Below are 14269 nucleotides of genomic sequence, written 5' to 3' on the forward strand. Positions count from 1 at the left end.
TGAGTAATGCCCTTCCTGCACTCGGGGCAGGAAAATGGCTTCCCCCAGTGTGGACGAATTGGTGGTTAAGCCCGGCTTAGGAATTGCTGAAGGCCTTCCTTCACTTCGGACAACTGAACGACCTCTCCCTCATGTGGACCCACCAGTGGGCCAATAGGTCAGAGGAAAGAGCAAAGCCCTTCCTCCACTCGGGGCAGAAGTACAGCCTCTCCTCAGTGTGGACGCACTGGTTTCTCAGCAGGTGGGAAGAACTGCTGAAGGCCATCTCGCACTCAGGGCAGGAGAACAGCGGTCCCTGGCGTGGACCAACTGGTGCATCAGCAGGGCAGAGGAATCACTGAAGGCCTTCCCACACTCAGGGCAACAGAAAGGCCTCTCCCCCTCTGTGGACCCACTGGTGCTTCAGAAACCTTTCATATTTCACAATATCCTTCCGATAGGAGGGAGACAGAAATTGCACACAATATTCCAAAATTATTGCACAATATTCCAATGTCCTGTACAGCCACAACATAACTTCCCAACTCCAACATTCAGTCAGAGGAGTGAGAAAGTTTTCAAAACCCACAAAATAAAATTGGTAAGTATGGAAGGACAAACCGAATTTTTGAAAGTCAGCTTGGAAGCATCAATGAGAAATCGGCGGACTGGGTTTATTGGGTACCCGTTCTCCTTAAATACACTATATACGTCTTTCTCTTCTGCTCTTCGTAGTTTCTCTGTGCTGCAGTGTGTCGTGGCTCGTTGGAATAATGTCCTGATGCAGTTTCGTTTGTGGGTGTTGGGATGATTGCTTCTGTGGTTAAGTACTTGGTTTGTGTGTGTTGTTTTTCTGTAGACGCTAGTTTGAAGTTCCCAATTGACTGTTCGCTTTACTGTGACATCTCGGAATGGCACTTTGTTGCTGTTCTCCTCCTCTTCAAACCAGGAGCCCCCCCCCCCCCCCCCACCGTCACGCCATTGTCTCACCACTTGGAACACCAATATACAGACTAGTCAAAGGCCTCCACTGAAGACGAAAACACCAAGTCGAAGATTCACACCTCTCCAGTTACTCCATCCAAGAACTCTTGAACACCAAAGACACCAAGGTAGAAGAGGATGGAATAATGTTGTCCTTTGACATACAGCCATGTTCACATCCATTAACATCAACGTGGACAAAGAAATGTGAAGACACTACTCGCAGAACCAAAGACACAAACACAGCACCAACTTCATCAGCAAAGATAACACTGTCAAGCTCGTGGAAATGTGCCTTACCACCCACTTCATATTCAGTAACAAGCCCTGCAAACAAATCAACGAAATACCCATGATGCCACCAGCAGCATCAGGATTCCTAGCAGAAGCAATAATGCAGAGACTCGAACAAACAGCCCTTCCAACGATCCAACCCAAACTTTGGGTCCGCAACAGTGATGACACTTTTGTCATCAAAAAATGAAACAAATTAGAGGAAACCTACAACACCATCAACAATCTCCTTACTGGCATAAAATTCACAAAAGAGGAGAACAACAACAAAGTGATATTTCTAGATGTCACAGTAGAGCGAACAGTCAATGGTAAATTCAAAACAGCATCTTCAGGAAAACAACACACGCGAACCAAGAACTTAACTGCAGAAGCAATCATCCCTACACATAAAAACAAATCTGCATCAGGATGCTATTTCAACGAGCCACTACACACTGCAGCACCCAGGAACTATGAAGATCAATAAATAACTGTACAGCGCATGAAAGAACAATCAGCAGCCAACAGACCCGCTAAAGGTTGCTTCCCTGACCGGGAATCGAACCTGGGCCGCAGCGGTGAGAACGCGGAATCCTAACCACTAGACCACCAGGGAGATAAGCAAGCTCATTGGTAGCTCTACTGAAAATTGCTTCGCTGCCCGGGAATCGAACCCGGGCCGTGGTCGTAAGAAGACTTTCACCTGGATATCCACCAATGTAATTTTTTGTATCCATTGCTCCTGATGCGATCTCTACAACACTGGGGAGACTGGAGAGTCAAGTCATATCTCCGGGACACCCGCACCAATCAACCCCATCGGCCTGTGGCCCAACATTTCAACCCCCACCCCCCCCCCCCCACTCTGCCAAGGAAATGCACGTCCTGGGCCTGCTTAAAAGCCACTCCCTCCCCGGCCGACGCCTGAAGGAAGAGCACCTTATCTTCCGCCTCGGAACACTTCAACCCCATGGCATCAATGTGGACTTCACCAGTTTCCTCATTTCCCCTCCCCCCGCTTTACTTCAGTTCCAGACTTCCAGCTCAGCACTGATCTCATGACCTGTCCTACTTGCCAAGATCCCTTCTCACCTTTCCGCTCCACACTCCTCTCTGACCTGTCACCTCCATCCCCACCACCATTCACCTATTTTACTCTTTGCTACCTTCGCCCCAGCACACCCCCCACCCTCAATTTATCTCTCCACCCTGGAGGTTTCCTGCCTCTATTCCTGATGAAAGGCCTTTGCCCGAAACTTTGATTTCCCTGCTCCTCGGAAGCTGCTTGATCTGTTGTGCTTTTCCAGCACCACTCTGATCTAAACTCTGGCTTCCAGCATATCCAGTCCTCACTTTTGCCGACCCAATAAACCCAGTGTGACAACTTCTCAACAAATTGACACAAGCAGACACAACGTGTGCAGAAACCCAAGCCGTATTACCTTACATTAAATACATCTGTGAAATGATGTCCAGACAACTCAAACCCTACAGCAGCATGGTGTCCCACAAACCTACCAACACACTTGAACACCGGCGAGCGAACCTGAAATACACGATACAAACAAGCAGCAAACGAATGTTATTTACAAAATACCATACAAGGAAATATATACATGAAATCTGCCCCACAGTTCTCTGTGGCAAGAAATGCTGGGATGAGATAAGGAAGATATTTTCAGCCAAAAAGAATCGACACTGACTGGACAGCCATTTAAAATCACCCCTGTCAGCCCAGGATGGAAGATCGGAAGGGATGAACAGTTTTCCTATTTTCAAAAGATTCACAAATATGAGACTGGGTTTTGGTGTTTGTTCGCTTTACATTCCCAGGAGCCGCAGTGGTTGGAGCGATGAGTTGAGAAAAGTGAAATGTGCCCGTGAGCAGCGTGTGGGGCTATTTCAGCTTCCCTCCTCTGACAGCGCTGTGATGGAACTCTGATGTTCTCAGGGACACTTCCTGACGCGAGACAGTGAAAAGAGTCTCGTTCCTGCAGATCGGGAATTGAAACCTGATGCCCACTTCAGGACAATGAGAAAGATTAATTGGGGTGTGTGAAGAAGCTGAGAGCTGCATTTCAAATAGGTAGGTGGAGTCAGATGCGTCATCCATTGCGCCCCCGGCACTGTGAGGACCTGACATCGCCATGCGGCAGAGTTCTGACGTTAACACGGACATGCGCAGCAATGGGAACATTCACAAGGTGAACAGCCAAAGATAATCACCGTCACTGCTTCCCTTCCACAGTCCCAACTTTGTGAAGCAGTATCTTTCACCGGCAAATAGAACACCTTTGTCCTCAGGTGCCTGCTTCATTTCGATCACGATTTCAAGCACCTCACTGTTCTAGTCTCATTTCCAAACACTTGACTCATTGCCTCAAAAGGAGCTCTGTGGATATCTGCTTGTTCCACCCTGACAGCCAGTAGGTTGCAGATTCCCAACCAGTCCCAATGTGAGTGAAATATCTGTCACCATCCACTGATTTTAATCTTAAAGAAGAAACCGGGGAACAGTCTCCCTTTCTTTTTGACGACATTTCTCATTTTGTAGTCGGCAAGGTTCACACCTGCGTGGGGAAATCGCAATAGATCTCAGGTCCGTCGCATGAACCACTCGGCCCACCAATACAGAACCACACTGACAGCTTCATTTCCCAGGTCTCTCTGCCTGTGGAGCAGAGAAAGAGTGAATCATTGCAGAGTTTGTTTGAATCCAATCACTTCACAGGTTTCGAACGGGTTAAATATCTGCAAATGGAGAGTCTGGTTGTTTCATCCTGAAAGATGAAATGAACTTTCAGTGAAAGCAAAAACAGAAATTACAGGACCAACTCAGCAGATCAGGCACCATCGGTGGAAAGAGAATCAGAGACAACATTTCAGAACATTGTTTTCTCCCACAGACACTGCCAAACCTGTTGAGTTTCTCCAGCAGTTCCTCTTTCTGTCTCGGATTCTCAGCATCCGCAGTCCTTTATGTTAGAAATTCAATCAATTCAGCCTCATGTGCAGGAATGAGAACCCTTTCAATTTCCCAAAATATCGGCAGAGATTTCAAGGCATTTGGAAAAAAAGTAAAAGTGACATTAGGAAGAACATTTTCATACAGGGAGTGGTTCAGATCTGTAAATCTCTGTCTGACCGTGACAAAGAGGCAGATTCAAGAACACAAAAGGGAATTCGGTGGTCATGTTCAAAGTAACAATGTGGAGATTTACAGGGAGAAGGTAAGGGAATTATGCGAATAGAGACTCTCATTTACTTGCTGTGAAGAACCAGCAGAGCTAAGGTGGGCCTCTAAATGCGCTGTGACACGTGTTGTGATTCTGAGTGAACTCACAGTTCGACCAACGGAAGGTGGGAATTTAGGAAAAGTTTATATTTACACAGTCTCCTCACGTCAACGCAACAGCAAAATCGTTTAATTATCCACCAGTGGAGCGAGCCCTGTTCCTGGAGGTGGGACAAACAGCTGGCTCAGGGATATCAGGCCACATTGCTCTCTTTGCCGCGAGTTCAGAGGGAAAACATTGGAGAGACAAAGGAGTGAATAACGATCTGTGTTGGAGGGTGATTACCTGTTAATGGAGACTGTACCTGGCGAACAATAAGTCGTGTGTAACAGCAGACGATGTGATAACAAGGCCTCGTGTGGGTGAGGTAGGGGTCAAGGGCATGGGGGAGTTCGGGTCCAAACAATATTGAACTCGATGTTGAAGACTGGAGGACTGTAGGATCTCCAAGTGGAAAATGAGGCGTTGGTCTTCCATCTGGAGCTGAGCTTTGATGGAACACTGCTGCATGCCTGAGACAGAGAGGTTGGCCAGGGGTCAGGGTGGCGTGTTAAAGTGACAGGCAACCAGAAGCTCAGGCCTTTTTTTGCGGGCAGAACCGAGATGTTCTGCGAAGCAGTCACCCAGTTTATGCTTCTTGCTACGTTGGGGAAACCACACTGTGATCAACGAATGCAGTAGACTAGTTTGTGGCAAATGTGCAGGTGAAGTGCTGCTTTACCTGGAAGGTATGTTCGAGTCCTTGGATATTTCGGATGGAGCAGGTAAATGGGCAGGTGTTACACATTCGGTGGTTGCAGGTTAAAGTGCCTTGGGACAATGGGAGGTGAGTGCGGGGTGTTGCGAGTGAAGGAAGAGTGGACCCGAGGTGTAGGCCCTGCCAATTTCCTCCTCTCATATATAAATCCGTGAAGTTGAAAGAACATTCCATCGAATGATTCAGTACCACTTGACTCATGAACTAATTCGTATTCATGTTCCGGGGCCAGCATCATTATTGTGTCACAGCAGCTGCAGGCCATCACTGGGGGCTCGCCCTATGACGTCATGGTGAGACTGGAAGCCTCCGGGAGAGTTTATCAAAGAAACGTCCATGTGGGTCAGGGCAACCCTGCATCGGGAAGCATTGGGATGGTCAACCACTACCAGTTAACATGGGGAACACATCTCCACATTACGTAGCCTCGAGGCAAATTTCCATTCCTTTTACTTAAAGTTCAAGAGCACTCAAACCGAAATTCCCCAAGTAAGTTTGATAGAATCTCTTCCAGGTGTTCGTTAAATATATCTATGAGCACTTTGTTAAAGTTTGAACAATGCGAGTGTTGAAAGTTTGTGCTTTTGGAGAAATCACAGTTCGAAAAAACAGAATGTGGGAATTTAGACAGAGTTCATATTTGCACGTCGGCGATATGTCTGCGGGTGCGTGATGGGAGCATCACCCAGAAGGGGAACCATCTCTCCTATTCACTCAATGTCGTCTTTAGCAGCTTTCCCGCATAACGGCGCTCTGTTCTGCACCTCGCCTTCTCATTTCTTTCCCAAAAAACTTCGACATAAATATTTCACATTGATATACTGGCCCAATGTGCACAGTTGAGATGACACCCACGTGGAAGTCTGAGTGGTCTTCTGTTGTTCTCTGTATCCTATGTTGAGGAGGGCAATGCTTGTCACTGGTCACTCCGGTGTTAGAGAAACGTTTAGAAACAAAATGGTTTAACTTTCTGCCAGTAGAGAGGGCCCGGGACAAACAGCAGCAGGGAGACAGAATGAGAAGCAGCTGTTCTGCAAACTCTTTGCCGTTTGCAATTCTCAGAGCAATGTCAAATGTATTTCACACTGAGCAAGACTCAGCTGGTTGAAGAAGTAGAGCGGGGGTGCTTGCGTGCGGCTTGTGTTGCTGGTTGGTTTCTGGGTATGATTCTCACTTTTGGTCTTCTACTGCGCAGATTTGCAAGAAATCCACGGTTCAAATCACGGACGAGCCTGCGTTTCCTGGTTTGTGCAAGAGCGCCCGCTTAATTTTCTCAAAAAGCACATTCGCTTAATTAGGTTGGGCTGCTTCGAGTACAAATTGAGCAGAAAGCAAGGAATTGAAATGATGGAATATAACGTTGACGTCAGTGGTGCCGTGTTTAAGGAATGTCAGCGATGAAAGTAGATTGGAAAATTGGGACAGCTCTCCTCGGAGAACAGAAGTTTGAAATCTGGCCTGATTGAAGCTTTCCAAGTCATGCGGGGTCCAGACAGAGAAAGTAATGCAGTTAAAATGCTCTCACGCCTGAAAGGATCGGCAATGATTCGGCAGAGTTTTAAATTAATGAGGAAAAGAACGAAAGGTGACATGAGGAAGGGTCTGGTTAGGGTCAGCAATTCCCCTGACATTGACATAAGGCAGATTCAATAGACGCATAAGGGACTTCGGTGGTAATGTTTCAAGTAACAATATGCAGAAATACACAGAAAAAGCAATTGAATGATACAAACAGAGACCCACGTTTACTTACTGTGTCGAACCAGCAGAGTGAAGGTGGGCCGCATGGCGTCCGTCTGCGCTGTGACACACGCTGTGATTCAGTGTGAAATCACAGTTCAACGAACAGAATGTGGGAAGGGAGAAAAAAGTTTATATTTACACAGCCTCCATACGTCTGTGGAACAGCATATTACACGACAGCAGTGGAGATCTTTGACATCAGGCTCGAACGTGCCTGCCACACGCCAGACGAAAGGCTTAAGGGACCTGTGGAAAATGGGAGCGTGATGGGCCCATAATGCAGCCGTCGATGGATTGAAACCATCCTCTGCTGTTGCTCGATGTCTCCTTGAGCAGCTTCCTTTTGTAATGGTGCTGTACTCTGTTCTGTATCTTGCCTTTGCACCTACTTCCTGAGTGTCTGAATGTCCTGTGTCATACAGATACACTCGCGAACCTCACACGGTTCAATAACATGGTTTTTGGAGGTCCGAGTGGTCTTCTCTTGTTCTTCGTCGGTTTCCTATGAACTAATTCGCAAAACCACTTCTCTGAGATGCCACTGAGCTGGTAAAGTTGAAACCCATGCCTTGTGGCTTCGGCCATTCCCTGCAGTAATTCGCCACCCTGGTTCAGACGTGAATGACAAGCATGTCAGAAACTGCATCACGACTCAGACATCGTCCCCCACTATTAGGACGGATACCACCGATTGTGAATAACCTCAGAGAGAGATACAAGTGACAGACAGTCGCCGTGACTCGATGGGCTGAACCGCCTGTGTCAGCGGGAGAATGATCCTAACCGTTTATGCCGTCCCAATGCCTGTCTCTGGGACAGACAGACTGAGGGAGCAACAACGTTCATTTTTAACCGTCCATTTCGTGTTGGACCGCCTGCAGTTCCTCAGCTCAGGTGGGGATGACTCTCAGTGAGTGAAGGTTTCACTCGGATTCTCTTCATCTGGGACACTTGGGGCTCAGATGTTAACTGCTGCGCGGTCGCAGCAAAGAAAGTGATGCCCACTTTGCAATAGACTTTCCGTAAGATTGCTGCGTGTGAGGAATTCTGAACACCAAGCAGGCTGCACAACAATGTATTCTTACGAATTTACCTGAGGGAAGAGTAGTCGATGTCCATTTCTCTCTGATCCGCCAGCACAGCATTTTTCTATCTCTCCGATAACAGACCTTTGGAGCAAGTTCACAATCAAAGCTCACTTCCCACGCATTAGTGTAACTGACACCTCTCACCCCAAGGGATTGAGGGATCAGAAGAGCGAATGGACTCACCCCTCCCCGCCCCGCCACCCCCCCCCCCCCCCCCCCCCACGATAGCTTGCAAGTAGGAACAAATTGGTTAATTATCCGCCAATGGAGAGAGTCCAGTTCCTGGGGTTGAGACAAATATCAGCGCCCCGGGGACAGAATGACAACTGATGTTCTGGAAACTCTTTGCTGCTTGCAATTCTTGGAGCAATGTGGAATGTATTTCACACTGAGCAAGTTTCAACTGGCTCAGAGTCTCCAATGTACATTACTCTCTGAGTTTATATTTGCACATCGGCGACATGTCTGCACAACAGCACATGACACGACAGCAGTGAAGATCTTTTGACATCATTCTCGAACATGCAAGTCACACGCCAAACGAAAAGCTGAATACTTCCCTCGAAAAGCTGCCGTGCAATGCAGGAGAATGGCACAGCGGGTGCATGCTGGGATCATAACCCAGAAGCTCCGATTCACTCAATGTCGTCTTTAGCAGGTTTCCCGTAAAACTGCGCTCTGTTCTGTTTCTTGCCTTGTCATCTGCTTCCCAAAACTTCGGGTATCTGAGTTAAATATGTCACATCGATACACAAGTCAAATGTATACAGTTGCGGTGACACACTTGTGGAGCTCTGAGTTGTCTTGTCCTGTTCTCTGTCTGTGTCCTGATTTCAAGTGTTAAACCTCTCCTTTCAGATGGCAATGAACCGGTGAAGTTGAAACACATGACTTGCTGTTTTTGTCCATTTCCTGCAGTAAAGAAACCAACGCCCGTGTAACAAAAGACTTTCTGCATGATTGCTGTGTCAAGACAAATTCTGAACACCAAACAGGCTGCACAAAAATGCACTCATATCAATTTACCTGAGGGAAGAGTCTCCGGTGCCCATTTCTCTCTGTCCCGACAGCACAGCATCTTTCTGTCTCTCCGTTAACAGGACCTTTGGATCAAGTTCAAAGTTGCCCATTTCCTCCGCATGATCGTAACTGACTTAACCTGCCTCACGTAATAGTGTGAGAGAGCAGAAGAGTGAATGGGCTCTGCCTTCCACCAGCACAGCTTGTAAGTAGAAACGAAATGGTTCAATTATCCACCAGTGGAGAGAGCCCACTCCCTTGGGACGGGACAAACAGCAGCGCCCTGGGAGCAGGGAGACAGATTGAGAAGCAGATGTTTTTGAAACTCTTTGCTGCTTGTAACTCTGGGAGCAATGTACGATGTATTTCGTACAGAGCAACTCCCAGTTGCTTCAGAAGGTGGGTGCGCACATGGTTTTTGGCTCGTTGGTCTCGGGGTATGATGCTAGTTTTGGGTTTTCTAGCTTATACAGACGGGTGGGAGGTGCCGGGTTTCGCCCGCGCAATCCGAGTCTGAATGAATCCTCCACCTGTATTACGCTCAATTCTGAGGGTGATACTTCAGGAAGTGAAGTGATTGCAGACGGGGCTGAACAGGTTGAAGTGAATGTTACCGTGTATGAGGAATGTCAGTCCTGAAGGGAGATTGGAAAGTTTGGGGCAGCTCTCTTTGGAGAACAGAGGGCTGAAAGCTGGTCTGATTGAAGTTTTCCACGTCTTGAGGGTTTTAGACAGAGGAAATAATGCAGTGAAAATGCTCCCAGGCCTGAAAGGATCGAGAACGGTTTGGCAGAGATTGAAAATCATCAGGAAAATAAGTAAAAGTGACATTAGGAAGACCGTTTTCACACAGGGAGTGGGGTCAGTAAGTCACTGTCTGACAGTGACAAAGAGGCAGATTCTATGGACACAAAAGGGAATTCGGTGGGCATGTTCAATGTATCAAAGTGCAGATTTACAGGGAGAAGGCGACAGAATGAGACACTTATTTACATATTGTGTTGAGCCAGCAGAGCTAAGGTGGGCTGCATGGCCTCAGTCTGCGCTGTCACACATTTCGTGATTCTGAGTGAAATCGGAGTTGGACCAAAAAAACGTAGGAAATTTGACAACGGATATATTCTGCTCAACAGGATACTCCATCACAGCAATGAAGGTGTTTCGACATCATTCTCGAAGGTACATGACACAATGCAGATTCAAAATGGAGTATTCCTTCGAATCACGGAGTAATTGCGCATTGGGAACCACTCCAGTTGATAGGTCGAAGCCGTTTTCTCCTGTGTGATAGTCCCACCAGCACTCCAATTTGCTGTGCTTCCAGTCAGTAGATGCAGATTACTATCCCATACTCATACACGGGCCACGATGATCCAGCTGTGGTGACAAGCTTGTGAAGGGCTGAGTGCTCTTCTCCTGTTCTGTGTCTGGCTGTTATGATCGGAATCATCAAACCTCTCTTCTCTGAGATAGGAATAAACTGGTGAAGGTGAAACACATCAGTTGCGGTGTGTTCCATGCGCAGGAGGCCCTGCAGTAATTCCCCACGCTGTTTCAGACAGCAGTATCCTCTCGGTGAATTACGCTTGGCAAAAAAATCGATTGAACCAAATCAGTGTCCGCCACTGGATTTTACTGACACCGTTTATAAAATTCAGACTCACCGGTAAGGTTGAGAGGGGCCGTCAGACTGTAGTTTCCGCTCCTTCTGTTGAATAAAGATAATTTTAACTGAGTCCAGTGAGAGGAAAGGATATGCTGTTGTGGGAAATATTTCTATCTGAACTCGCATTCACTCTCCTCATAGATTGAAACATAAAGCTGGGAGTCTTTGGATTATGTTGTAAACACATCGGTATTATGTTATTCACACCGCCCTGTCACCAACTGAACGAAGCGGCTGTGTTTGAATCCCGTGATGAACTGGGCAGACCCTCGAATTACAGACCCTAGAATTATTGAAATCGATATTGGGACCGGAGGATGTATGGTCCCCAAGTGTAATATTCGGTGCTCTTCGTTCTGCTGGTGCTGAGCTTCGCTGGAACACCATAGCAAACCTGAGACAGAGATATTGGCCAGGGAACAGGGTGGGGTGTGGAATTGGCAGGCAACTGGAAACTCAGGGTCTTTTTTGCGGGCAGAACGTTGATGTTCTGTGCAGCAGTCACCCAGTTTACACTTCGTTTTCCCCATGTGGATGAGACCACATTGTGAGCAGCAAATGCAGTAGACTGGGTTGTGGGAAGTGCAGGTAAAGTGCTGCTTCACCTGGAAGGTAAGTTTGGGTCCTTGGGTAGTGAGGACGGAGCAGGTAAATGGGCTGGTGTCACACATTCGGCAGTTGCAGGAGAAAGTGTCGTTGGACTGTTGGGGTGGGAATGGGGGTAGGGTTGATGGAAATGAAGGAAGAGTGGACCCAAGGTATACTCCTGCCCATTTACCTATCCGCCAAATAGAGGATTTTGTAAAGAGTGTACAAGGAAATTTTCTAATTCACAATGAGGATGTACATACTGGCGAGGGTGCAAAACCTAAGGGCCAGGAACCATAATTCAATTAACATTAGAATAGAGATTGGAAATAATATATCAGATCTAAAAGTTGAAGTTCTAAAATTGAGGAAGACTCAGGTATTAGGCAAGATCTTTCAAAAGCTGATTGGGGGCAGTTGTTCACAGGTTCAAGGACTGCTGGGAAATGGGAAGCCTTCAAATATGAGATAACAAGAGTCCAGACACAGTATATTCCTGTTAGGGTGAAAGGAAAGGCTGGTAGGTGTAGGGAATGCTGGATGGCTAGAGAATTTGAGATTTTGGTTAAGATAAAGAAGGATGCATAAATCAGGTGTCGACAGAGAGATCGAATGAATCCTTAGAGTATAAAGGCAGTACGAGCATACTTAAGAGGGAAATCATGAGGTCAGAAAGGGGACATGAGATAGCTTTGGCAAACAGAGTTAAGGATAACCCAAAGGGTTTTTATAAATACATTAAGGACAAAAGGATAACAAGGGAGAGAATAGGGCCCCTCAAAGATCAGCAAGGCAGCCTTTGAGTGGAGCTGCAGTAGATGGGGGGCGGGGGTGGGGTGTGTGATTCTGAACGGATATTGTGCATCAGTGTTTACTGTGGAGAAGGGCATGCAAAACATAGAATATGAGAAAGTAGATGGTGACATGTTTAAAAAATGTCCATATTACAGGTGAGAAATTTCTGGGTATTTTGAAATGCATAAAAGTGGATAAATCCAGGGGACCTGATCAGGAGTACACTAGAACTCTGAGGGAAACTGGGCAAGTGATTGGTGGGCCTTTCACTGAGATATTTCTATCATCAATAGTCACAGGTGAGGTGCCAGAAAACTCGAGGGTGGCTAATGTGCTGCCACTATTTAAGAAAGGTGGTAAGGAAAAGCCAGGGAACTCGAGACCTGTGAGCCTGACATCCGTGATGGGCAAGTTTTTGGAGAGAATCCTGAGAGATAGGATTTGCATGTATTTGGAAAGGCAAGAATTGATTAGGGATTGTCAGCATGGCTTTATGCTTGGGAAATCAGGTCTCACGAATTTGATTGAGTTTTTTGACGAAGTACAAAGTGGATTGATGACGGCAGAGCGATGGACGTGATCGACATGGAATTCAGGAAGGCGTTCATCAAGGTTCCTCATGGGAGACTGGTGAGCAAGGTTTAATCTCATGGCATGCAGGGACAACTAGCCATTTGGATACAGAACTGGCTAGAAGGCAGAAGACAGACGGTGGTGATGGAGGGTTGCTTTTCAGACTGAAGGCCTTTGACCAATGGTGTACCACAAGGATCGATGCTGGGACCTCTACTTTTTGTCATTTATATAAATGATTTGCATGTAAACGGAGGAGGTATAGTTAGTACGTTTGTAGATGACACCAAAATTGGAGGTGTAGTGGACAGTAAAGAAAGTTACCTCAGATTACAAAGGGACCTTAATCAGATGGGCCAAAGGGTTGAGGAGTGGCAGATGGAGGTTAATGTAGATAAATATGAGGTGCTGCATTTTGGAAAAAACAAATCAGAGCAGGACTTTTACAATTAATGGTAAGTTCCTTGGAATTGTTGCTGAGCAAAGAGACCTTGGAGTTCAGGTTGATAGTTCCTTATAAGTAGAGACGCAGGCAGATTGGATAGTAAAGAAGGCGTTTGGTATGCTTTCCTTTGTTGGTCAGAGCATCGAGGATAGATGTTGGGAGCTCATGTTGCCACTGTACAGAACATTGGTCAGGCCACGTTTGGAATATTGCATGTAATTTTGATCTGCTTCCTATCGGAAAAATGTTGTGAAACTAGAAAAGGTGCAGAAAAGATTTACAAGGATTTTGCCAGTGTTGGAGGGTTGAACTATAGGGCGAGGCTGAATAGACTGTTTTCTCTGGAGTGTCGGAGGCTAAGGGGTGACCTTATAGAGGTTTATAAAATCATGAGGGATATGGATAGAGCAAATAGACAAGTTAGTTTCCCTGGGATGGGGGAGTCCAGAACTACAGGGCATAGTTTTAGGGAAGGGAGGGGAAAGATGTAGAAGGAACTTAAGGGGCAAACTTTTCACGCAAAGGGTGATGCATGTACGGCATGAGCTGCTGGAGTAAGTGATGGAGGCTGTGTAATTACAGCATTTAAAATGCATCTGGATGTGTATATGAATAGGAAGGTTTTATGGGGATTTGGGTCAAGTGCTGGCAAATGGGACGAGATTCGGTTAGGATATCTGGGCTGCATGGACGAGTTGGACCGAAGGGTCTGCTTCCGTGCTGTACATCTGTGTCACTCTGTGAGACTCCATGGGCCTCTCTAGGAGAAAGTGAGGACTGAAGATGCTGGAGATCAGAGCTGAAAATGTGTTGCTGGAAAAGCGCAGCAGGTCAGGCAGCATCCAAGGAGCAGGAGAATCGACGTTTCGGGCATGAGCCCTTCTTCAGGAATTTTTATCTATAAGCTAGAAACATTCCCTTAATTAAATATTGTGAAGTGTGAAGCCATTGTTTTCGTCCCCAAGTTCGACCTGAGCACCCCCTCCCCCATCCCAGTAACTCTGTTGACAGCCTTCATGTCACATTTAAAACGAGGATCAATAGATTCGTGAAGAGTCG

At 46.7% G+C, this 14269-nt stretch overlaps 1 non-coding gene across 1 annotated transcript; it reads right to left on the reverse strand.

Moving 5' to 3' along the window:
• Positions 1–1783: 1783 nt before the first annotated feature.
• Positions 1784–1855, reverse strand: trnae-cuc (transfer RNA glutamic acid (anticodon CUC)). Its single transcript has one exon. It is a non-coding gene; the product is annotated as a tRNA-Glu (tRNA).
• Positions 1856–14269: the final 12414 nt, after the last annotated feature.

Source organism: Chiloscyllium punctatum, chromosome 36, assembly GCF_047496795.1.
Source record: "Chiloscyllium punctatum isolate Juve2018m chromosome 36, sChiPun1.3, whole genome shotgun sequence".
Lineage (NCBI taxonomy): Eukaryota > Metazoa > Chordata > Chondrichthyes > Orectolobiformes > Hemiscylliidae > Chiloscyllium > Chiloscyllium punctatum.